The sequence below is a fragment of the Mus caroli genome, chromosome 2 (genome assembly GCF_900094665.2).
Source record: "Mus caroli chromosome 2, CAROLI_EIJ_v1.1, whole genome shotgun sequence".
NCBI classification, from domain to species: domain Eukaryota; kingdom Metazoa; phylum Chordata; class Mammalia; order Rodentia; family Muridae; genus Mus; species Mus caroli.
In genome coordinates this window covers 49723800-49742818 of record NC_034571.1, presented here as the reverse complement: position 1 = coordinate 49742818, position 19019 = coordinate 49723800, and the positions used below count along the sequence as shown (strand labels likewise).

Sequence of the window (19019 nt, the reverse complement as noted above, 5' to 3'; positions counted from 1 at the left end):
CTTTTATGGGTTTATTGGGGTTGGAAATTAGCATGACAAATTGGTGCCCAACATCTCTAAAATATATTACAGACATATTTCATAACCATACAGGACAAACAGTTGTAGAGAAATTTAATCACACTCTAAAAAAGATACATCACAGACAAAAGGGAGCAACAAAGACCCCCAAAGATACACTACATTAATATTTGACAAGTCTGTTTTGGTATATATATATATACCAATACACACACACACACATTTTCAAAAGTGTTAGAGATGCACAGAACATGGCATTTAATATTTCACTACTAAAGATCAACTTACTACAAGACATGTGTGCTCCTGACAGTATCCCCATTGCACTTCAAGGAAGATATTGAGCATCTTTACCTACAGATGGAGTTGCTTTGATCGTGGCAAGGAAGCCACTGGCTAAGAATTACCCTAATTCATCTGCAGACAAAAATACTGCCCAAAAAGGACAAACAGATGTGGAATAATAGACTGCTGTCAAGACATGCTAAGTTAGACCTTCAAAATCCCTGCTTCACTTAAGGATTTTCTGATGGTTCTGGGCCAGAAGGCTGAAGACAGATGTTTCAACCTTATAAGAAATTAGGGGATTGTCCAGTCAGTCAGCTGTCTCCACAAATTGTATGGTTTTGAAACCTATGCTTTTGTGCTTCCTACATATTCAGGTCATACTTAATTCCTTTTCAGATCTTTGGCAAGGTTGAAGCATAGTTATAGTCTCATAATTGAACTTAAGTTGTTCACCATTAAAGAAGATGTTTCAGATTTGAAAGGCTGGATTTACATGGTAATATAAGTTAGAATCAACATAATTAAGGAACAGAATTGTAAACTCATTAGTTAGGATAGATCGTAGGTGACTTTATCTAAATTGACAAGTATGATGGACTAGATTGTAAGGGTATACCATACTTTATGATTTACATAATTATTGTGGTAGTACTCAATTTATATCTGAGAGAAAAAGTCTTTTTAATTGGACAAAAAGGGGGAAATGCTTTAGGTTGCCCTGATGCTGTTTGAATTCTGATGTTAATTCTGCCTCCTTAATAGGGGTTGTCCCTAAAAAGCAGTAGACCACATACTCAGGTGATCATGTGAACATTCTCCCCATTTTAATTGGTCAATAAAGGCTAAAGCCTGTGATTGGGCAATGGAGGAGAGAGGGGGACAGGTGGTCTATAAGAATGGGGGCACATAGATGAGGAAGATCAGAAGGGGAGAGAGGGTGGAAGAAAAGGAGGAGGAAGCCATGATAGATCAGAACTCCATGGAGGAACTGCAAGTAGCAAAGGGTCTTAGAGTTGGGGAATAAGTTAGTACAGGGCTAGAACTGCCCAATCTAGGCATATAGCTTAAACATTATAAGTAGATTGTGGGTTTTTACAGCAATCTGTCAAAATGCAGATTTGTGGAACCCAGTCACAAAGCATAAATCTTGAACACAACTCCTGTGCATATGACTTACCGATCAGTACAGAAGAGAAAACAGAAAGATTGTAAGAGCCATGAGATCAGGATGTTTGTTGCAAGACCCAGTCCTCAACATGTCTGCTTAAACATGACTGCCTGAACAAGCACAACAAGAATATTCACAAAAATGGGGAAAGCCCAAGAGACTCAATGCTACAAAAAGAATATAAGCAACTGATGTTGAGAGTGGAAAAAGTCGTCTTCTCTGGAAGAGCACACCAAAAGATTGTTTGCTACCAATGGATCAGCTCTGAAAACATATATGCATATACAGGCCAAGCAGGTTGCATTTATATAATTAGAAATGACTGTGTTAAGTGTGTGTGTGTGTGTGTGTATATGCATTTGATGTGTGTATTTGACAACAATAAAGGAAGAGTTCATAATTTGAAAGAGAGTTTCATAGATAAGAATTCACAAATTATTAAATCAATATATATACCTGCAAGGCCATAATTTTTTTCTTTTCACAGACATCTAGTCTATGTTATTTTTTTTGTTGTTGTTGTTTTTTTTGTTGTTGTTGTTGTTGTTGTTTTCGAGACAGGATTTCTCTGTATAGTCCTGGCTGTCCTGGAACTCACTTTGTAGACCAGGCTGGCCTCGAACTCAGAAATCTGCCTGCCTCTGCCTCCCGAGTGCTGGGATTAAAGGCGTGTGCCACCACGCCCGGCCTATGTTATTTTTTATGTCATTCAAAAATGACCAGTTTGTTACCTAACAACTGGCTATTTCTATCTCATTGTCCAGCATGTAAGTCAAGTCAAACATCTACATCTGTTTCTAGTAAAACTGGCTCTGCTATTTTATTCTATAACTCAATAAGTATCAATAAGCCAGAAAACAGAAAGGAATCTGAGATTATCTTTATCCTTCAATTTCTGTCTGCCAACTAGGTATCAAGTACCATAAATTATCTGCTCAATATAGCCATAACTTAATTTCTGTCCAATACTAATATGGTAATATTTGCTCACAATTCTGACACAGACAATTTCAGTAAATTCCACATTTTAAGTAGCTTCTTCAAATTTTATACCCAAGCAATTCATCTTCAGCTGTCACATAATCAATTTAAAATGTAAATCTACCAAGCTATACAAACACACAACTGATGGTTTTAGAGATATCCATAGTTTATGAAACAGTGTTATGCTCTGAATATGAAATAACTTTCCCAGATTTGTGTGTTTAAACATTTAGGCTCTAGCTGGTGGCTCTGTTTCGAGAGGTTTGGAAACCTCCAGACATTGAAGCTTAACTAGAGGAGGTAGGTTACTGAAAATAGATCCTTGGCTGTGTATTATTTTTGCCTCATTCCTGTTACACTCTATCTGCTTCTTAGTCTGCTTCAATATGAGCAAACATCTGTCACACACTTTCTTATAGCACAGTATCATGAAACTTCACTACCTTTGCCCAGAGGAACTATATCACATGAGACCATATCAAATATTACAAATAATAAATAAAATTCATAAAATAATATTTAAAAAATCAGGGATATCATGTTTAGAAATGAAAAAGTTTACACATATTATCCAATGAAAACTATTCATTTTTCTCTCCATATCTTCATATTTTCTTTAGGTCAGAAGGCTAGACACAGCTTAGATTTACTATAAGACTCTGCTGCATATTTTTTGCCATTGTTTAATTTCTTTGGTTGCACCAGTGGCAAAGCTAGCCTCAGACACATTTACTTGCCCCTGCTGATGTCAGGAAAAGATCTTTTGGGGACATTTAAACAAAACCAAGATGTAAATAAGGCCATTTTTCTTACTGGAATTTAGCATTATTTGAAAGCTCACATGAGTTACACTTTCTCCTCCTTAAGGATGAAAATCTTGTTTTCTTCATGATGGGAGGTGTTCTAAATGTTGATGCCACTAAGAGATCCTTGTGAAAGAGCCATCCCACAGAATGCCACCTTGCTCTATCAAAGCTTCAAGGATAACACTCTTTTTAAGAAAAGTCCCCCCCCCCTCATGTGTTTGAGGGTCTGTCTGAATAGCTTAGACTCTACAAGGAAAACTCCTTTGTTATTAATGCAAAGTCTGGCAGGCATGGTAGCTCATGCCCCTAATATCAGCACTCTAAGGTTGAGAATCTTGGACTACAAAGTGAGTTCTAGGCCAGCCAACATTACTGGATGATGCCCTATCTCATCAATGACAACAACAACAAAACAAAACATATTTGGGAACTGAAGTGAAAATTTCAGAAATGTGAAGAAAATACCTAATAAAAATCTGTTTGCCATTTCTTTTACTTCAAAAAATAATAATAATTCAGGGAAAGATGAGGAATTCTAGGCCCATTCCTAAACATAGTAAAAGCAATATACAGAAAACCAGTAGCCAACATCAAACTAAATGGAGAGAAACTTGATGAAATCCCACTAAAAGCAGGGACTAGACAAGGCTGTGCTCTCCTTCCATACCTATTCAATATAATACTCGAAGTCCTAACAAGGGCAATTAAACAACAAAAGTAGATCAAAGGGATACAAATTGGAAAGGAAGAAGTCAAAATATCACTATTTGGAGATGATATGATAGTATACTTAAGTGACCCCCAAAATTCCACCAGAGACCTACTAAACCTGATAAACAACATCAACAAAGTGCCTGAATATAACAAAGTGCCTGAATATAAAATTAACTCCAACAAATCAGTAGCTGAGAAAGAAATTGGGGAAACAGCACCCTTCACAATAGTCACAAATAATATAAAATACCTTGGTGTGACTCTAACCAAGCAAATGAAAGATCTGTATGACAAGAACTTCAAGTCTCTGAAGACTGAAATGGAAGAAGATATCAGAAGATGGCAAGATCTCCCATGCTCATAGATTAGCAGGATTGATATAGTAAAAATGATCATCTTACCAGATGCAATCTACTGATTCAGTGCAATCCCCATCAAAATTTCAACACAATTCTTCATAGAGTTAGAAAGAACAATTCTCAAATACATTTGGAATACCAAAAAACCCAGGATAGTGAAAACTATTCTCAACAATAAAAGAATTTCTGGGGGAGTCACCATTCTCCACTTCAAGCAGTTCTACAAAGTAATAGTGATAAAAACATCATGATATTGGTACAGAGACAGGCAGGAAGATCAATCAAATAGAATTTAAGACTCAGAAATGAACCCTCACAGCTACGGTCACTTGATCTTTCACAAAGGAGCTAAAAACATCCAGTGGGGGGAAAAACAGTATTGTCAACAAATGGTACTGATTCAACTGGTGGGTAGCATGTTGAAGGATACAAATCAATCCATTTTTAACTCCTTGTACAAAGCTCAAGTATAAGTGGATCAAGGACCTCCACATAATACCAGAATCACTGAAAGTAATAGAAGAGAAAGTAGGTAAGAGCCTCAAATACACAGGCACAGAGGAAAAGTTCCTGAACAAAACACCAGTGATTTATGCTCTAAGATCAACAATTGAGAAATGAGACCTCATAAAATTGCAAAGCTTCTGTAAGGCAAATGACACTGGCAATAGGACAAAACAGCAACTAAGAGATTGAGGAAAGATCTTCATCAATGCTTCATTCAATAGAGGGTTAATATCAAATATATACAAAGAACTCAAGAAATTAGACTCCAGAGAATCAAATAACCCTATTAAAAATGGGGTATAGAGCTAAACAAAGAATGCTCAACTGAGGAATAACGAATGGCTGAGAAGCACCTAAAGAAATGTTCAACATCCTTATTCATCAGTGAAATGCAAATCAAAACAATCCTAAGATTTCACCTCACACCAGTCAGAATGGCTAAGAGGACAGCAGATGCTGGCAAAGATGTAGAGAAAGAGGACAACTCCTCCATTGCTGGTGGGACTTCAAGCTGGTACAACTCCTCTGGAAACCAGTCTGGCGGTTCCTCAGAAAATTGGACATATTATTACATGAGGACCCAGCTATACCACTCCTAGGCATATAACTAAAAATGCTCCAACATATAACAAGGACACATGCTCTACTATGTTCATAGCAGACTTATTTATAATAGCCATAAGATGTCCTTCAACAGAGGAATGGATACAGAAAATGTGGTACATTTACACAATGGAGTACTACACAGCTATTGAAAACACTGACTTAATACAACTCTTACACAAATGGATGGAACTAGAAAACTTAATCCTGAGTGAGATAAGCTAATTACAAAAGAACACATATGGTATTCACTCACTGATAAGTGGATTTTAGCCCAAAATCTTGGAATACCCAAGAAACAATTCACACAATGTGCAGCTTAAGAAGAAAAAAAAAACCAAAGTGTGGGTGCTTTGATCCTTCTTAGAAGGAAAAACAAAATACTCACAGGAGCAAATACAGAGAGAAAGTGTAGAGCAGAGACTGAAGGAAAGGCCTTCCAGAGACTGACCCACCTGGGGATCCATCCCATATATAATCACCAAATGTGGACACTATTGTGGATGCCAAAAAGTACCTGCTGACAGGTGCCTGATATAGCTGTCTCCTGAGAGGCTCTGCCAGAACCTGACATATATAGAGGAGGATGCCCACAGCCTTCCATTGAACTAATCATAGGGTCCTCAATGGAGGAGTTGGAGAAAGGACTGAAGGAGTTGAAGGGGTCTGCAACCCCATAGGAAGAACATTATCAACCAACCAGAGCTCCCAGGGCCTAAACCACCAACCAAGGAGGGACCCATGGTTCCAGCTGGATATGTAGCAGAATATGGTCTTGTTGGACATCAGAGGGAGACGAGGCCCTTTGTCCTATAAAGGCTCAAAGCCCTAGTGTAGGGGGATGTGAGGGCAGGGAGATGGAGTGGATGGGTAGGTGAGGGCACAACCTCATAGAAGCAGGAAGGGTCCCCCTGGTATACAGGGTTTCTGCGGGTAAAATTAGGAAAGGGGATAAATAAATATCATGTAATGATATGTAAAGAAATAAAATATGCAGTAAAAATTTTTAAATAAAATAATACAAAAACAAAACAAAACAAAAGAACAATAACCACACATAGCCAAACATTTCAGTTGTGCCATGTGATTTGTTTTTTTCTGGATTTGTCTTGTGAGAAGACATCTGATGTTTTTCTGAAAACAGACACTTGACAAGGCACAATGGTTAGAAAGAATATAAGTGGAACCCCACTAACAGTGATAGGATACTCTGGCTTTGGTACTCTGTGCACTCCTTTCCCTCCTTGCTGCTCTTTCCGAGTTCACTGTTCTCACTTCTTCACTGTTCTTCACTGGTCTTTACACCAAAAACTTCTTTCTGGATGCCAGCTAATTCTAGCTGCATTGGCTGAGTCGTGCTAACTCGTTGGAGGACTGCTCTTTTTTTTTCGATAAAATCACCTCTACTAATTCATGTTTATTCTGTCCTATTAAACTGGAGGGATAGTGACCTAAAAACAGAGTGAAATCACCCAAAGAAACTATTTCCAAACAGGTCGCCACACCCACTTCTCTGTTAACCTTTCTCTCTTACCTCTGGTCAATGTGCTAGAAGAGAGGTTGAAATAATTAAGAATCATAAACTAAGTACGTTTTGAAAAATCTAAGTCTTCAGGTAACCAATCCCAAAGCAATAACTTCTGCTTTCAACAACATATTCCGACCTAAACAAGTAACAATCATAGAATATTATCATAGTTACCAATCTGCCCACATTCAGTGGATGATTTAGGGCATGGGACATTGGAGACTAGCTTAGATGTGCAGTCATCACTGACAAATAAGACGTGGGCCTTCAGTAACACTGGGTTGTGCATGCTGAGTGAGGTCTAAAGAACTGGAACCTGAGGCCCTGCCTAGTTTCCAGACTTATAGCTGTCACTTGAAAATGGACAATTGGAGAGAAAGAACATTTTCATTGAATGTCAATCTCCCCTCCTTCACTTCTTCCTCCATCCAGGTCTCAAGTGCCTCTTACCCTAATAACTATTTGGCATACAAATATAGAGGTGTTTATAAATTATTTTGTATTTAATTTTTAACACTTTAGCATGTTGTTTTAAATGTCATATAGCATTCTACAACAGTGTGAGTCACTAATACAGTAACAAAAAAGGCCTCTGGGATTTTGTAAGGTCTCAGTCACAAAGGGTTACTACCAATTCACAAAGTCTAGAACACCACTGATAACATAGATAATGACACAATTCAAAAGAAAGTTATTTCATTTTAATGAGTAAAATCTGTGATTAATGTAGAAGTTAGATTTTAAAATGAACATTTATTAATAAGCAGATAAAAATTTTACTGATAATACCACACAACACTAAGGGTATTAACTAAATTTTCTTGTCTGTCATATATAGCTAAACTTCTAATTTCTATGAAAATATTTACTATTTTTGTCATTATATTTTAGTGGAAGCAGCTCCTTTTTAAGGATTTATACTGGACTAATAAGCTTTGGTCACAAAGAATTTCACAGGCTTATTTAAATATAAATTTTTACATAAAAAAGTGATGGTCACCCTGGTTGATATAAAGTTCATATCATTAAAACTATGTTAAGGTTACCTGTATGCTACAACAATTAAAAAAGAGGTAAAATGATGTTATTGTAACATAATCACAAAAATAAAACATATGTACGACATAAATATAAATATACATAATAAGAAATATTTTAATAAAAAACAAGTTCATTTTTTGTCTGCAGATAGCTCTTGGATGTAGAATATTCCTTAGTGTTTATGGGGTCCTAATTCACCCTCCAGCACTGCAAAATAAATAATACACCAATAATTGAATTCAATCTTTCAGTGATTTAGTATTTTAAGAGTATGAGCCATAAGTACTGTATAAAATGCTGGTTATCACAAAGCCATTACCCAGATAATAGTGTTTTCCCTTATTACTGTGTAAAGATTCACTCCCTGTAATAAGGGGCACATTTTCGAAAGAGAAGTGTATGAAAATATTCTTTACCCTGCCCCTAGGGAAAGCATTGCAGATGTGGCTGCTGTGTGTTATGTGCTTCAATCTGTGGCAAAGAGGAAGAGAGAAACTATGTCTAAGCTCAGTGTTCTTATCTGTGAATATATGCATGCATACATAGCAGCTTAACATTCCTTGAAAGAAAGTGAGCCTGAGACGATGTCCAGTACAGCACTGAGCAATCACTGAAAGGTTCCCAGGGCATGAAACAAGCCAGAGAAAACACTACCCCCCCCTTCCACCCTTGGACTATAGGCTTCAGGCAGGAGTGAGTCTAAGACAGAAGACCCTCATATGGTGCCACTGGCACTTGGATGGACCAAGCAAGTAGTGAATCTGAGATGACCACCAGACTAATGCCATGGTGCAGGGACAGGGAGCTAGCCTGAGGTGACCACCAGTCAGGCACAGTGCAGTCCTAGGACAGCTCATCACCACGATGACTTCTGCCTAGTGCTTGAGCAAGATATTGCACTTTTAAAACCATTCCTGGGATGACCTCAGACACTCAATGACCCTGGGCACCACTAAGATGAGCAATTGAGTGGTAGAGAAATGGAAGAGAAAGAGAAGCAGAAGGATGTGGTCACAGAGGAGAGAGAAAAACTGGAGACTCAATGGTAGTGAGGAATATCAAGATGTGAGTAGCGAGAGATGCCACCTGAGAACACAGTGCATTTCTGGCCCGTGCTGCCACTAGAGTTCACATGTGAGTCCATGGCTATGTAGCATCAGAGGGTCTGTTACCAACAATGACCAGATGGATGTCCATGGTCTGAGCTGCTTCTTGGGGACATGTTAATGCCTGCAGGGTGTGGAAAACTAGTTCCACATGTCACCTGGGCATCCTGGGAGAGCTGCCCCCCCAAGGGGGGGCAGGAGAACAGGAGAACTCGCGCTACCCTCATTGGCATTACCTGTGAGAGCAAGCCCTGCACCTGCCTCAGTAGCACAGTGGAGATGACCTAGTGGCAGAGGTACAAGCTAGCCCACCTGAGGGTGTGAGAGGGGAGAGCTACTCCTACTATTTAATGGCTGTGTGGTGACATGAGGGAGGAAGAGATGCCATCTCCCCATACTCACACACTTTACCACCTATAAAATTGGCCCTTGATTCTCAACAGCTGCAGCACTTTGTAGAGTGATCCCTCCATCTCACCTGGGCAGCACAGTAGAGCTGGCCTTGGCCATGGGGGTTGCAGGTGAGCAGGTCTTAAGAGTGTGAGCATATCCTGTAAGGCAAAAGACAGTCAATAATACAAAAAGGCCACCAATAGGTTGGGAAAGGATTTTTACCAACCCTAAATCCGATAGGGGACTAATATTCAAAATATACAAAAAGCTCAAGAATCTGGACTCCAGAAATTCAAATAACCCCATTAAAATGGGTTCAGAGCTAAACAAAGAATTCTCAAGTGAGGAATACCGAATGGCTGAGAAGCACCTGAAAAAATGTTCAACATCCTTAATCATCAGGGAAATGCAAATCAAAATAAAATTGATATTCCACCTCACATCAGTCAGAATGGCTAAGATCAAAAATTCAGATGACAGCAGATGCTGGCAAGGATGTGGAGAAAGAGGAACACTCCTTCATTGCTGGTGGGATTGCAAGCTTATACAACCACTCTGGAAGTCAGTCTGGAGGTTCCTCAGAAAATTGGACATAGTACTACCAGAAGATCCAACAATACTTCTTCTGGGCATATACCCAGAAGAAGTTCCAACAGGTAATAAGAACAAATGCTCCACTATGTTCATAGCAAGCTTATCTATAATAGCCAGAAGCTGGAAAGAACCCAGATGCCCCTCAACAGAAGAATGGATACAGAAAATGTGGTACATTTACACAATGGAGTACTACTCAGCTATTAAAAACAATGAATTTATGAAATTTTTGGACAAATGGATGTATCTGGAAGATATCATCCTTAGTGAGGTAACCCAATCACAAAAGAAGTCATTAGATATGCACTCACTGATAAGTGGATATTAGTCCAGAAACATAGAATACCCAATTTGCAAAACACAAGAAAATCAAGAACAGGGAAGACCAGTGGGTTGATACTTCGTTCCTCCTTAGAATAGGGAACAAAATACCTATGAAAGGAGTTACAGAGACAAAGTTTGGAGCTAAGACGAAAGGATGGACTATCCAGAGACTACCGCACCTAGGGATCCATCCCATAATCAGCCACCAAACCAAGATACTATTGCATATGCCAGCAAGATTTTGATGAAAGGACCCTGATATAGCTGTCTTGTATGAGGCTATGCCAGTGCCTGGCAAATACAGAAGTGGATTCTCACAGTCATCTATAAGATGGAACCCAGGGCTCCCCAATGGAGAAGCTAGAGAAAGCACCCAAGGAGCTGAAAGGGGTCTGCAGCTCTATAGGTGGAACAACAATATGAACTAACCAGAAACCCCCAGAGCTCCTGTCTCTAGCTGCGTATGTAGCAGAAGTTGGCCTAGTTAGCCATCACTGGGAAGAGAGGCCTCTTGGTATTGCAAACTTTATATGCCCCAGTACAGGGGAATGCCAGGGCCAAGAAGTGGGAGTGGGTGGGTAGGGGAGCAGGGCGGGGGAGGGTATAGGGAACTCTGGAATAGCCTTTGAAATTTGAAATGTATATAAAGAAAATATCTAAAAAGAATGTGATCATAGGAAAGCCTGCCCTACTTCTTGTTGCAGTTTAGTGCCATAGGTGAAGGAGAGATGCCCTCCTTCCCTCCCTTGTTTATCCCTTGTCCATTGCCACCCATGGTGGTAGAACTGGCCATGTCCTTTACAGGCAACAACACCAGGGAAAGCAAGCCATGCACCTTGCATAGGCAGCAGGACAGATCTGGACATGGATATTGGGTTTGTTGGGGTGACCTACCACCCAGACTAGTAGAGCTGGAGAGTCAGTGGTCTGACCAACCCAGATTCAAGGCTTTAAGTTTTCCTACCTCAACACCTACCCCATGGGTGAACTGCTAGAGAACATGAAGGGGCAGGTCCTAGAGATATAACATGGCAGGATCTCCATGACACAGTGTAACAACAGAATATCTGAGAGGCATCCCAGTGAGGTTCCAATGTCGATAAAGTAGCAGAAGCCAGAAGTCTCAACCAGACCAACCAGTCATTGCAATGACCATTTGCAAGAAAAGATATTTGGACCAAAGGATATTCTATGGAACACACTGTGACACACTATAGCTTACACAAGATTGTTTTCGATGTAGTGGGGAAGCCTGAAAGGGTGGATAGCAGGTACAAAGGGAGAGGGGAATGAGTGGGGTTGAAAAGTTAAATATCTATCCCCTTTTCTGATAGTCGTGCTATTAGAGGTAAATATTGTTTTATTATACTACTGCAGCAGAAGGTGCAAAAAACTACTAAGACACGAATGGAATTCTATCAAAGACAGAGGAATCAAAGGTAAACAAAAGACTTTGTATTCAACAACATTAAAAGGAAATGAAAAAGTTGACAATGAAATAACTGAAAATACTTGCATGCCTGTGAAAGAATAGCATCTTATTTATATTAAGTTATATGTAATACTTCTTTGATTCCAAATGAATATGCAGTAGTGTTTATTTGTATATATGAATCAGAACTGTTTTTGGATTAGTAAAAAATAAAATTATAAAATACATTATAATTAAAATAAACTGTTTTAAATTTTAAACTGTATAATGAAAACAAATTTAGGCATCTACATTTTAATCAAGTTACCAAAACAGCTTTAAAATATATAAAAATAGTTCAAAATAGATGTATAAGTATATAAGCCAATTTCTCAAATTTGAAACTGATCATAAGTCAATTTATATGCAAATAATATGAAATATAGACGTAATATAAAATCTATGGGCTTTTTATATCTTCTATAGATGTATGCAAGCTTATTCCTTTAACTTTCTTGGATTACAGTATTCTATAATAGATCCAGAAGGAAAGGAATGGTTTTAGAAAATGCAAATGCTAAGTCATACTTATTTAATCCTGAGTAATTAAATAGGATCATTCCTATATAAGGAACACATTTTTAGAAAGAAAAATTTTGCATCCTGCAATGCTTATCATTAAATCCACCAATAGAATAGCATCATATTATTGCAATAAAATTTGAGAGACTTCATTTTACTTTCACTAACACAGCTTGAATGGTCAGCCTATACACTCAGTATTATTTTTTCTACTATATAACTTACAGCTCTATAGGATAAAGTGACTTTTAATTTATAGAATTATATTTATAGAATGTAATTATATTATAGAATTATATATTATGTATTATGTATGAATTATATTATAGAATTATGTATTATGTAATTATATTATAGAATTAATTTATAGAATGTAAGTAACTTTGGTAAATTGTAACTTCACCAAATCAGTAGCTGAAATCTTTCGTATTAAAATTAGCTACAAAATTTTTCTGTGCTTTACAAATTTGGTATGAATATAAATTATATTAGAATTATATATCAACTCTAGCTTTCTTAATATTACTTACTTCACACAGAAACTTACATTCCCATTTGTTAGTCAAATCAATGTTTCTGCAGACTACGACTTGTCAGATTTCACAATGTCTTATATCATATAGACATTTGGAAAACTTTAGTAATTTAACAATGGAAGGAAACACAGCATTAAAGGGATGGGAGATTAGCAAGATAACCCTGATAAGCATTAGATTATGTCTGTGCCCTTGAGGAAAATACCTAGTTCTTCAATAAGCAAAATGAGGCTGCTCTCAGATCCCATCAGCTTTTTCTAATTCCTTTCGTTAAAAAAAAAAAAGAAAGAAAATATTTGTTAGCTGCTATAATTGTTTATACAGACCAATGATAACACTCTGAAATGCATTTTGTTTGTTCAAAACCTAACAGAGAGGTCCATGAGATTGTGGTAGACCTATGAGACAGCATACAGGGTAGAAATCTAGAAGCTTGGAGCACATGGTACAATAGCTGCTGCAGTGCTCAGCTTGAACTTGATTTTATCCATATGAACATCCCAGTGACTATGTGAAAACAGCTGTTTCATTAGTTATCTGCTCCAATTGCATTTTAAATTTAGATACATTTCCATGACTAAGGCAAATTTTAAGAATTTCTGTATATGGAATTTAGCATGTCCTGACATAAGAAATGTACAGCTTATAACTGAGCATTTCCATAGGAATTAATAAAATTAAAAAGTATATTTTCTCAACACACAATTATTTACAGGTGTAGAAGATGCTCAAATGTAAGGCTACTACCACTGTTTTGTTTCTAGTACTTTTAAGACATGGTGGTTAAATACATAAATAAGCACAGTAGGAAATGCTGTGGCTAGATATTTAGAACTTACAAATTAATAATACAGCATAAATATGTAGAGAGGGTCAAAACAAAATAATAAAACATTATATTAGAAAGTATGAGTTTCTCGAAATAATAGTAGCTCTGATAGAAGTATTCCCTCTGTAATTTCACACTCCCATAGTTTCTAAAAATTAGAGAGCACACTGATTCTTTCTTCTTAAGTCATTAAGTACAAGTCTGCCCTTCTGAAAGTAGGAGTATTTAATAAGCTTCACAGTTCCAAAATGATGCACTCAGACATTGACAAAACCAGATCCACGATTCTCACTTTTTAATTAAATATTTTAGTTGATATTCATGCATGTATATACTATGTTTTGATCCAATTCATTCTCTATATTTGTGTAGTATGGAATCATCTACTAGAAAATGGGCAGGTTATTTAGTTTTTTCTCACTACTGGACAGAAGCAGGTGAGCCCTGTTGTTGAATTAGGGAAGGCTGAAAGAAGCTGAGGAGAAGGGTAACCCTGTAGGAAGACCAGCAGTCTCAATTAACCTGGACCGCCAAGATGTCTCAAACACTGGACCACCAAACAGGCAGCATATACTAGCTGATATGAGGCCTCCAACACATATACAGCAGAGTACTGCCAGGTCTGTGTTCATTTAGAGGTGATGTACCTAACCTACAAGAGACTGAAGGGCCCAGGGAATTTAGAAGTCAGGTGAGGTGGTGGGGTGGGGATAATCACATGGAGACAAGGAGGTAGGGAGGAGGTGTGGGATGTGGAGCAGTCAGAGGATGAATGAGGGTTTATAAAATATGGAGTATAAAAAAATAAATAGGACTGGAGAGATGGCTCAGTGGTTAAGAGCACCGACTGCTCTTCCAAAGGTCCTGAGTTCAAATCTCAGCAACCACAAGGTGGTTCACAACTATCATTAATGAGATCTGATGCCCCCTTCTGGTGCATCTGAACACAGCTACAGTGTACTTAGATATAATAATAATAAATCTTTAAAAAATAAATAAATTAGTTAAGCAAACAAACTCTTCCTCTCCCACTAGCCATCAACTTCTTGTATGAGTATCATACATATCCATCCAGGGATTCATTGATTTGATCTTGTACAAGCCTTATGAATGTATTGTTAGTCATTGTAAGTTCATTTCTGCAACTGTACTGTCAGATCTGGCAAATCCACTTCACCACAGGTATGCACTCCCTCTGCCTCTTACAATCTTTCCACTCTTCCATGATTGTCTCTAAACCATGATGGGCAAGTGAGTGTATGTGTTTGTGTCCGTGTCCATGTGAGTGTGTGTGTGTGTGTGTGTGTGTGATCTAGATGTCTCACTAAGAGCTAAAACACCTGAAATTATGGGAGTGTGAAATTACAAAGGAAATACTCATGTGTGAGCTCCTGTTATTTGGGGAAACTAATGCATTCTATGATGATGTCTTATTCCCTTACCCTAGCACTTAGGCTGACTGTTGGTCTCTACATAAACTTCCATATACTGCAAAAAGGAAGTTTTTTTCTAGTAAGGGCTAGGAGATTACTAATTTATGACTCTAGAACTTAGGAGCAGTTTCTTTCTATGTGCAATTAGTAGAACATTAGTACGTCGTTCTCCACTCATTAACACCATTCAATGTTGATGATTATGTTTTTAAACACTTCTATGTGAGTCTTCATTTAAATTGGTTTTCTTGTTCTTCTTGTACTCCTTCCTTTACTCAGCTGCTAATTTACTATGTGGCGAGAAACTGTCAGGTCCACTCTAAGTGGACAAAAAACTACCTCTTAGATAGTTCGTTATTAAGCAACATACCACCATTGGGAAGGCAGGTCTATCTTCTTGTCATTAACACACAAGCCTTAAATCTGTATTAATAGCTCCACTTTTATGCTTTGCTTGTGGAGTAGCATAACGGTGGTTTAATGATAATTTACTCTTTTAAGAAACAGTGTCTGAAACATGAGGGAAAAACACATGTTCTGTGCATAGCTTTTGCCCATATGCTCTTCTTTGATGTGCATCTCTAAATAGGTGCACTATTTTCCTTTGTTACCTGTAAACCAGTCTTACATTCTCCAGTGCAGTATCCTAGCTCCTCGTGGATCTGAATGAAGCAGTTCCCAATACCTTTCTCTGCCAACTCAGGCTCAGTCCTTAGGGAAAATCAGATTCTTAGTGTTTTCTACCTTTATGCCCTGAGCAATCATGGTTTGCTAGGGTGGTATACATAATATTTACAACAATGTTCTGATCATCCGCCAGAACTGCTTCAAGTTCTAAGAAAGTTTGCTTAGATTCATTCTAGTTGAACAAATTTTAGAGTGTTTTATAGGTTTTGCTGAGTAAAAGCCTGAGGGTGGTTTTTGTTTCAAGATGTCCTGCGTCTCTTTGCTCTATTTACCAAAGGTCAGGAGGAACATATGGCCCCAGTGATTCGGAAGTTACCACAAGCAAGTTTATTTAGAACACTGGGCACCCATCCCAAATGGAAGTCAATTTGCTCGCTTCAGTTGTTTTCCTACGGAGTACTTAAACTGTAGGCTGATAGCCAATTTTGTGTTCCAATCTGCTCATCAAATGTTGAAACAATGGTTGCGACTATTTGCACAACTATTTCCCAACATATTGGTTTGCTTCCATTTGAAACTACAGGAAAAAAAAAACTTAGTTATTCTCTGTCTGCTGCATGCCTAGGACAGACATATTAGATGCTTCACTGAGTCTTGCTTCATCACTACCTTTAACACTTGTTTGAGTGCTATGATCCTGGGATATATAACAACTGTCATCCTAAAAATCAAACATATAGTTTTTTAAAACTGGATATTTTATTTGTTCAAAGTTATACCCTTTCCTGGTTTCCTCTATGTAAACCCCTTATCCCCCCTTACCCTGCTTCTATGAGGGTGCTCTTCCACCCACCCACCCCACTTCCACCAAACTGCCCTAGCATTCCTCTACACTGGGGCATCAAGCCTTCACAGGGCCTCCCCTCCCATTGATGCCAGATAAGACCCTTTCTGCTCCTTCAGTCCTTCCCCTAATTCCTTCATTGGAGTCCCTGTGGTTAGTCAGATGGTTGGCTGCTAGCATCTGTATCTGTATTGTTCAGGATCTGGCAGACCCTCTCAGGATGGCTATATCAGGCTCCTGTCAGCAAGTACTTCTTGGCATCCACAATAGTGTCTGAGTTTGGTGTCTGCATGTGGGATAGTTCCCCAGGTGGTGCAGTGCTGGATGGTCTTTCCTTCAGTCTCTGTTTCACTCTTTGTCCCTGTATTTCCTTTAGGCAGGAGCAATTCTGGGTTAAAATTTTGGAGATGGGTGGGTGGCCCCATCCCTCAAATGGGGTGGGGGATGCAAGCCTAGCCTCTGTATATGGTCTTGACAGATTGTTGCAATAATCATTTCTCACTTGTAATAAGTTTTGCTGAAGTTCTTCATTCTCCATTGGCTTATTATCAATTCTGTAGTACATGCCAAAGATTTTTTTCTAAGGAGTGAAAATGCATTCTAGGTTCTCATTTATTTATTATAACTCCCCCTTATAGTACATGGATTTAATATATTGTGTTATTATGTATGCAGTGTATGTGTGGCACACATGTGAGTGCATATGCAGATATTTGTATCCAGGGTGTCTTCATCAATTATTCTACACCTAATTTTTGATGGAGTCTTCCAGTGAATCTTGAGCTCACTGACCTAGAAAGGTGAGCTGGCATCAAGTTCCAGGGATCCTATTGTTTTTTTCTTTCCCAGGTCTAGGACTGCCCGCAAGAGCCACCATACTTTGTTGTGTTGGTGCTGAGAATCAACCTCCAGTCTTCATGCTTGCAATGCATGGAGCAGCCATGTCACTACTTCCAAAATTTGTTATTCTGAACATGGACAACCCATTATATGAATGTAAAGCATACAAGCATACTTTTAAATACAAATGTGGTATGTGCTCTTTGTACACACACTCCCATCTTCCTCTCTCTCTCTCTCTCTCTCATTATCTGTGTGTGTGTGTTTGTGTGTGTGCACTAAGAACAATTATTTATACCAGCTTTGTATTCAAAAGTATGTTTTACCCATAGATTGTTTGGTTCATTTTTTGCAGCTAAACATCATCTTACTCAAACTGGAGGTAACATTATCAGCTTGTGGCAAATTTACATCTATTCCTTTCTTTGTCTGAAAGAGTGTGCATTCGAAGAGCATATTAACACACCTGCAGGTATTATTTCCGTCATTACTCTTCACATTTTTTGTACTTACAATCAAGCTTTTAAAGAAACATAAGGATGGACAGGACAGACAGTGTGACCCTACTGTGTCAGTATTGTACAATATTCACAAATTCTGCAGGTGCTGGGCCATCTTATATGAAATCCTTCCTAAAAGTATATATGAACTCCACTCTCAATCTATGAGTCAAAATTAACCATTTCTGCATTAATTTGCAATTTACTTGAGCCAAATTTACCACAGCAATCAACAAGACAATTAATCTAAGAAACTACGTATCCATTAAGAAGTTAAATTTTCCATTATTTGTGATAATATTGATCAAATTTAAGGATGCTATGCTAAGCAAAGTAAACCAGTAACAGAAATAAAAGTACTGACTATGCCTACTTACACGTGGGGTCATAACCAATCAAACACAAAATGTGGAGTAGGATATTGGTTACTTCTGCCTGGTGGCAGGTGTGAAATGGGGTGTTGCTGGGTAGAATACAAAGTCTCAGGAGAAAAGATTTTCAAACTATTGTCTCCTAGAGTCTTTATATTCAACAAGAACATATACTTCAAAGTATCTAAAATTAAATGTTATATGTTATAGTATAAAACTAATAGGTAAATTATGTAATGACTATGTTACCTTAATTTATTTCATCATAGCTATAATTACATTGTACCCTGGATATGTATCCACTTGTGATTTGCCAACTGAAAATACTGCAATTCCTGGTCCATGCCCCCCACCTCCCCTAGCTGCTTTTCTTTAGATACTTCAATGCTGGTACCCTGGTAGCCCTCTAAACTTAACACTGTAACAAAAAGATGAAACAATACTGGTTATGAAACTAAATGAAAGATTTCATAGAATCATTTTCTGCAGAAAGCAATTTAAATGTAAGTTTGGAACAATCTGGTAGCATAAACAAAGGGAGCAAGTTCTGTTAAACATCAACTATGAGACAAGAATTTCATTTGGAGTACAGTTCTTCCTAGAATCCCTT

General features: G+C 38.0%; 1 protein-coding gene and 1 pseudogene across 5 annotated transcripts in view; one reads left to right on the top strand and one right to left on the bottom strand.

The window, feature by feature from the left end:
• Window positions 1-19019, bottom strand: part of Galnt13 (polypeptide N-acetylgalactosaminyltransferase 13) — a 617871-nt gene that overhangs the window by 478336 nt on the left and 120516 nt on the right. The window lies entirely within an intron of this gene.
• On the top strand, window positions 8436-8577 carry LOC115030524 (annotated as a pseudogene).